Source organism: Triturus cristatus, chromosome 6, assembly GCF_964204655.1.
Source record: "Triturus cristatus chromosome 6, aTriCri1.1, whole genome shotgun sequence".
In the NCBI taxonomy this organism is placed as follows: Eukaryota; Metazoa; Chordata; class Amphibia; order Caudata; family Salamandridae; genus Triturus; species Triturus cristatus.
Window position 1 is genome coordinate 1,565,708,096 of NC_140589.1, and position 8,169 is coordinate 1,565,716,264.

Here is an 8,169-nt window from a genome sequence, read left to right on the forward strand (position 1 = left end):
CTGAAAAATAACCAAAAAAAATATAGACTCATCTAATCTCTCTAATCTCCGTTCAATATCACTCCTACCGATATTGGGCAAAATCACAGAAATATTACTGAACAGAGAACCGTCTAATTTCCTTGAAACCGCCAGGATCCTTCACCCGCGGCAATCAGGCTTCCGTCCCAAACATTCAACAGAATCGGTACTTCTGGAAATATCGGACACACTAAAATCTATGGCTGACAAAGGCAGGAAGGCAGTCTTGATTTTGCTTGACCTGTCTGCCGCATTTGATACCATCTCACACAGCATTCTCCTTACAAGGCTAAAGTCCAGTGGCTTCTCAAACACTGTACTGGCCTGGATCAGATACTTTCTTACCAATCGTAGGCAAGCATTGGCTCTTGGAACGTTCCTCTCTGCTGAACGTCCCATCATATCAGGAGTACCACAGGGCTCATCTCTCAGCCCGCTGTTATTCAACATGTACATGGCCCCTCTCATTTCCTTGATATCTTCTTTTGATATTGAAGTAACGTCCTACGCAGACGACACACAATTGATCCTATCCCTGGACAAAGACTCTACCAATGCAGAACTCAATTTCAAACTATGTCTAACTGAGGTCATCCAGTGGATGAAGGCCAACCATCTCAGGTGCAATACAGACAAAACCTAGATCCTCCTGATAGGAAAGGACAATCCCTTCCAGCCAAGTGTGTGGTGGCGGGAAGATGCAACAGCGCCCCCAAATACTGTTAAAGTAGCAATAAACTTCGGAGTGCAATTTGACACCTCACTATCCTTCCGACCACACGCCTTGACAGTGGCAGGTAGGTGTTTCAATATAATCAAGACACAAAAGAAATTCTTCGATTTCATCCCGCTTTCTGCAAGGAAGACAGTTGCGGTAGCACTGATCCTTTCGCGTCTAGATTACTGTAACAGCCTCTTAGCTGGAGCAAATAAACAAAGACTATCAGTGGTACAACACGCGATGGCTCACCTAGTCCTGAGATTACCACGGAGGTCCTCCACATCAGCAGCTCTTAAAACTCTCCATTGGCTTCCACTGCATAAGAGAATCTTAGTCAAGATACTCTTAATCGCCTTCAGAGCATCCTTAAATCTAGGCCCAACATATCTCTCAGCTAGATTCACCCCCTACACCACGGCCAGGACTCTCAGATCCTCATCGGCAAACCTCCTCAAAACCCCCTATGCAGTGATTCAGTTACGTATATATGCACAAGCAGTGTGATGAGGACCTGTCAAAATCGGTAACTGAGCTGAAGTGCTTCTCTGTAAGAGTCCTTGCCACTTGCTAGATGGTATGCTGAAAGCATCTTTACAATCTTCAGAGTAAATGAAGAATGCTATTGACTTTTGAGTCCATTCTGGTGCACTGTTTTGTAATGCGCTGGAACTAAAACACAAATATTTCTAATATTGTGTTTTGTGTGCTTGGGTGACATCAACGAAAGAGCCATCCCAACTGTGTCATTTAGCTGGTGATTCTCAGTTCTAGAGGCCGTGAATGCTATAGTATCCATGTGGCAACCGTTTACAGAATTCTTTCTGAGTGATGATGCCAATGGCAAGAAACGTGAGTATCTTCGGTCGCATATTGATAGTGATGTGAAAAAAGTACTCTACTGCAATGTTAGATTTTTACAGGAAAACATGACTTCTGTAGTGGACATAATATAAAAACTAGAGTCTGAAAACACCCTTGTCTAACAAGTGTTCAGCATAATTGGTGTAGATGTCAAACATCTCCTTGATAGTAGGCTGGGCGACACTTTTAGTGGCTTGGGCACTGCAACATGTTCCATGTTAGAGTGCTTGTCACTTGGTAAGCAAAGTAATGTTGAGGATCAATTCAGGACATTTTATTTTACAATGTATGGAGAAATGGCTTGCAATGATACATAGAAATGTCCCTTCATCAACCACAGCATTCAAAGTCAACAAAGCCTCACTGTGGTACTCTGCACAAGTTCTCGATCCCTTCCACGAAAGGGAATTTTCTCGGGACTTTCAAAAGTGCTGCTTCGTTTTTGACCGCTTCAATAACTCTTTGGGCATATGCGACCAGTTCATTTGTTGCAGAACCTGTCCCAGAGAATCGCAATCTTCAGGTGCACCAGTATTAGCATGGAATGCTATGTCAGTAGCCAGAGTTACATTGGCAGCTGGTATTTAAAGGTGGTGGGGGGGGCTTGTTGCAGGGGTGCGGGGGGATTTAATTAAAAATTAAAAACTCACTTACCTGTCTGCCTCAGCTGTCCGCCGTCGCCACCGCCTCCTCTGGGTCCCCTTCTGCCAACTTCCAGGGCAGGAAGCCTCCCAATAGTTAATCACAACGCTGCAATGCAGTGTTGTGATTGGTCTGAGCGCCATGGATCGGTGCTCAGCCAGAGAATTGTGGCTGGGCATGTTCGCCATGCAGGCTGTAATGCAGCCTACATGGAGAATATGTAAAATGGGCATGATGGTTTGACCAGCCTGAGACGGCCGGACAAAGCGTCATGCGCACTTGGCTTGAGCAAACCACTTCTCCCCTGCCCTGCTTTGTGAGCAGAGCAGCCCCGCCCCTACCCAGCTGAGCAAGGAGAAAAATAATATGATAATAAGAATGAGTTATTATCATTTTATGCTTTCCATTTTTGACCTGCTCAGTGGGGTGACAAGGCGGAGAGGCCGCCACTGCAGAGTTAGCAAATTGTATACTGGCTATTTTGGCGTTGCCCATCTCAAGTGCCAATCTTGAGAGGGCCTTTTCACAGATAAAAGTTTACACGGGTAGGAAAGGGTGAGCGTGCATGACCAAAGCCTCACTGAAGAAGTATTGTATGGTGTACTACAAAAAGCTTGATATGTAAAAATGTATTTGGATCTCATATACACTGTACGTTTACTGTTCATATACCATGCACTATCAGTGCATAAAGCAAGCAATAATAAAAGCAAAATGTTCCATAAACTCCCAAAAACACTGTTTCCGTTGTTTTTAATGGCGTGAAAAAATGTAACCACTGAAAACCACTCTGTTTTTAGGGTACTACAATCACTTGAAAACTTTTTTTTAAAAAACACCAGAATGTACCAAAAATAGAAACTGAAAACCGGAATGCCTAATTACACTCTTGCAGCATCTTTTTGCCAATAAAACATTTGCATGTTTTTAGGTATGGAAGTGGAAAACCTATGATTATAGTTGCCTTTTAAACCAATAACAGTTTGGTGCTGGGACAGGGTACAGAACATTACTGGGAAAAGCAAAACTGCATGTCCAGGAATGCAAAGTGCTATTGGTAAAAAAAAGTTAGGATTGCTTGGTGTTGCACATGACGTAGGAGAATTAGATCAAGAAAGTAGATTCTTTTTGAATTACTTTAAATGCTAACAGAACTTATTTTAAATAAGGTTTCAGAGCATGCAGCATTGTTATGCACTTTACATTGCAGTTCATCCCTGTATTTGTTCCCCCTGCTCAAGATCTGAATGTCTGTTTTAGGGAGATGAGTTGAAATGCTAACCACTTGGGTAAGACCTAATGCCATTGACTACTGGTTCAGTGGTGGGATGTTATCATATCCATTTTTAGGGTTTGCCTGCGTGAAATCTCTTGTATTTAATATATCTTAAAACGGGGCTCTTATCAGTTCCCATGTCTGAATTACCGTGTTTATTCGCTTTTGTTTGGAACTTTTTTTTCGCTTACTTCCCCTGGCTGCACACATTTACAATACTTCTACTAAAGCTGTTCACATTGTTTAAGCCCCATTCACTGTCAAAATAAGATCTCTTCCCAAGGAAAAGGCAGACAGCTTCTAACAGTATGCTTTAACGCTTGCTTTGTATTACTTAATTTTGTAAAGCAGATGCTTTAGCCTTAGAACGTTTGTGGCATTTCCTATTCATGTCTCAGTACCTTTGTTTGCACTTTGTAGGCATTATAGGATTAATTTTTTCAATTTATTATATTTGGTCACATTCTAAATGTTGTAATAAACATTGCACATTCAAAATAAAGTTAATATACAAGAGCTATGCCATATTTAATTCCTAACCAGGCATCCACAAGCGCAGTTACTTTGCATACAACAGGGTCATGATTTGAATGGTGCAGCAGTTGCATTAGCCCCGGGCCCAAAAGTTGTCAGAACTATTCTAAACACATAATAATGCTATATTTGACAATTAAACAAGCAGTCACAATTGCAGTAATAAGGGGCTTGATTTGAAGGATGCAGCCAGTGCAGTGGCAAAAGATCCAAAAGCTCTAGAGACCCTGGGAAACCCAGATTCTTTTTAAAATGAAAAACTAAACAGGCAGTCACAAGTGCAGTTACCTTGCAGACAACAGGGTCATGATTTCAATGGTGCAGCAGGTGCAGTGACACCAGGACCAAAAGCTCTTGGCACCCACTAAACACTTATAATTGCTATATTTTACTACTAAAAAGGCAGTCACAAGTGGAGTTACCTTGCAGGCAACAGGGTCATGATTTAAGTGGTGCAGCAGGTGCAGTGGCACCGGGCTCAAACGTTGTCAAAACTTCTCTAAACGCCTATTATTGCTATATTTTACTACTATACAGGCAGTCACAATTGCAATTACCTTGCAGTTGAAAATGGCTTGATTTAAATGGTGCAGCAGGTGCAGTGGCACCGGGATCAAAAGTTGTCATAACTCCATTAAGTACCACATACTGCTATATTTTACTACTAACCAGGCAGTCATGAGTGCAGTTATCTTGCAGGCAACAGGGTCATTATTTAAGTGATGCAGCAGGTGCAGCGGCACTGGGTCTAAACGTTGTCAGAACTCCTCTAAACACCTAATATTGCTATATTTTACAACTAAACAGGCAGTCACAAGTGCAGTTATCTTTCAGACACTAGGGTCATGATTTCAATAGTGCAGCAGGTGCAGTGGCATCAGGACCAAAAGCACCAGGCACACCACTAAACACCTAATATTGCTATATTTGACTACTAAACAGGCAACCACAAGTGCTGCTACCTTCTAGACACTAGGCTCATGATTTGAATGGTGCAGCAAGCTCAGTAGCACCGGACCCAAAAGTTGTCAGAACTCCTCTAAACACATAATATTGCTGTATTTGACTACTACACAGGCAGTCGCCATTACAGTTACATTGCAGTTAAAAAGGGCGTGATTTGAATGGTCCATCAGGTACAGTGGCACTGGGGCCAAAAGCTCGTGGGACCCGCAGACGATCTGCGGTTTAGTCAAAGAGCCAGGTCTTGAGGTCCTTCCTGAATTGAGGCAGCAATGGTGATTGCATGAGGTGCAGTGACAGGGAGTTCCAGGTCTGCGCAGGAAGGTAGGAGAAGTATCTTCCTCCGGCCGTGTTCTTGCAGATCTGTAGGTTGGTGGTCAGGGCCAGTTGGGCGGAGAGGAGATGTCTGGGGGAGAGGTGTAGAAGGAGAGGCGGTGGTTGAGGTATTACATAATGGGCAGTCACAAGTGCAGTTATCTAGCAGGCCAAGACTAGGACCATGATTTCAATGGTGCTACAGGTGCAGTGGCACCGGGGCTAAAAGTTGTTAGAACGCCTCTAAACGCCAAATATTGCTATATTTAACTACTAAATAAGCAGTCACAAGTGTAGTTACCTTGCAGGCACTAGGGTCATGATTTCAGTGGTGCAGCAGGTGCAGTGACACTGGGATCCAAAGCTCTAGGAACCCCTCTAAACACCAAATATTGCAATATTTTACTACTATACAGGCAGTCACAAGGGCAGTTACCTTACAGGCAATTGGGCCATGATTTGAATGGTGCAGCTGGTTCACTGGCACAGAGCACAAAAGTAGTCAGAACTCCTCAAAGCACATAATATTGCTATTACATCAATTCTATTATTTCCCTCTTTCATTTAATTTAAAAAAATGGTGCTATTATTTACCCGCACTATACCACTAGTAACAGCACAATATATTGCTTTTTTTACACAAGCAGGCCATACCACTTTAACAGACTTTCCGTAACTTATATTGTACAGCTACTCAGCAAGCTACAACTTACAACAAAAAACAGCTTATTATTAATCACAGAGGTGCAACTAAATGCATTTACCAATGCTTGTTAATGAGGTAGCTACGTAGTTTGACCCTATGCTGTGAAGAGTTGTCCGCAAATTATGGCAGGGCTTACTCTACCTTTTATCTATCCGCGGACAATGAAATGAGCACTATTCCTATAATTTAAATTCTTTCTTTAGAGAGGGTTCTGTGTGTTGGGGAAGGGAGAAAAGTGTCAGGCCTAATGAATAACTATGAAGCAGCTTTGTGTGTTGTTTGCATGGCATTTTTGGACATAATGGCTTAGCCGTGCACATATCTCACATTGTGAGCTTTTTAAAGGCATTTTGTAGACCATTATATTGCGTGAAGGAGAAATTTCACTAAGTTTTCTCATTTCATGGAGATAAATATTCTGTCGTGATTAAGTGTCACTCAATGTGTCATTCATAAGGAATTGGAATATCACACATAAGCACCGGGAAAACACTGAAATGTCACACCTAAGCCAACCAAAAATGTGGCAGCCATGAGTCATGAGCACTGCATTTGCTGTGAAAATTATGATTTGTTTGACTGTTGTGCGAATTATGGACTGCTCAACTTACAATAAGTGTGAATTTCAGTGATTTTTTTTTCCGTTTCTAATTTGTAACCATTACTCTGTTTTAACTGTGGGTTTTTAAAAATTTTTTTTTTTTAAACATATGTTGAGGTACTTTAACCAAAGATAACCATAACTTCACATTTACCTTCTGTTTTTTCAGAGTCTATGATATATATGTACACACAGGCACACATGTCCTTGCTCTCCACGATTGCCCAGTGTAGTTTCATCTGTAGCCACTTCTGTGGCCCCATAAAGACCATTTTAAGGTCTCGCCTACGCAGCGCGCATGCGCTGTTTAGGCAAAAAGACCTTTTGCAATCGCTTCGGCTTTTCAGCCACAAACGTGAACGCGTTCCATTGCCTTCAATGGCAACGCGTGCACGTTTGACGATTCACTTGCGGGAGCGTGCGGCGCCATATGGTAGCAATTATTGCTCCTGGCGCTGCTCGCTCTCGCAAGTGAAACGCTTTCACTTTTGACAACACTTTTTTTTTTTATCCAGCTCTCCCTCCCACTTGTTTCGACACAACACCTTCTCGTCCTTTGGATTGAGGGCTTCAGCAGGCTGTCTGTCAGGTGTGGGAGCTGTCGTCGGTTTGGTGAGATTGATTGTAACAGTTTAATCCCGCCCAAATCATCCCGCCCCCATTGCGCGCAACACCACAGTTAACATACTTTTTCAAATGCCCTTCGACTACTTCAATCATGTAATATGCTGACACCCTAAATTAGTGACAAAGCTCAATGGGTTAAGCTCCTGTTGCGTATTTAACCTACGGACGCTGATAAACCTCAAAGGGGTTAACTCAGACCTTCATCCTTCGGAAGTCATTACAAGGAATGAAAAACGGTGAAAACATTAGCACTTTTTTTTTTCTAACCAAGAGGCAGCTCGTTGTGGTGCACAGTGAATTAGAGCTAAAGGTTGCATTAGAACACTGCAGGGCACACGAGAAGCGTATTCTCTGGATGCGAGGCACCATGACAACACTACACAAACACCCACCATTGTCCCTCAGTGCACCCCATGCAAGGCTTGCAGCCGTGCTGGTGCTGACCTGCACCACCCAAGCAGAAAAAGTGCTTCGGCCCAAATGAGCACAGAAAACCAGCTCCAACCCAGCTGGGCGTGTCCCTCGGCTGAGTGCCTGCGGGCGCCTTTGTCTCACCTGAAATTGATTTCCACGCTCCAGTGGCCCCCCCCGTGACCCACGCAGGCACCCGTACTCCTTCATATGGCTGCCTAGCAACCCTGGCCATGCTGTGCTCGGAGTCAGGCTGCCTGTCAGGTGTGGGAGCTGTCCTCGGTTTGGTGAGATTGATTGTAGCAGTTATACTTGAGAAGGCATTTGTCCCACACTGACGTGTCATCAGTATCACGGGGGAAGCCTGTCGTGAAGCCTTTAAGGAGGATGTGGTCGGGCGGGGAGGGTCTCGGCCTCCCTACACAGGTGGCGCTGCTACAAAGACCTCCAAGCAGGGCACAAGTCCTATAAAAAGAAGTGGCATTGTTTTA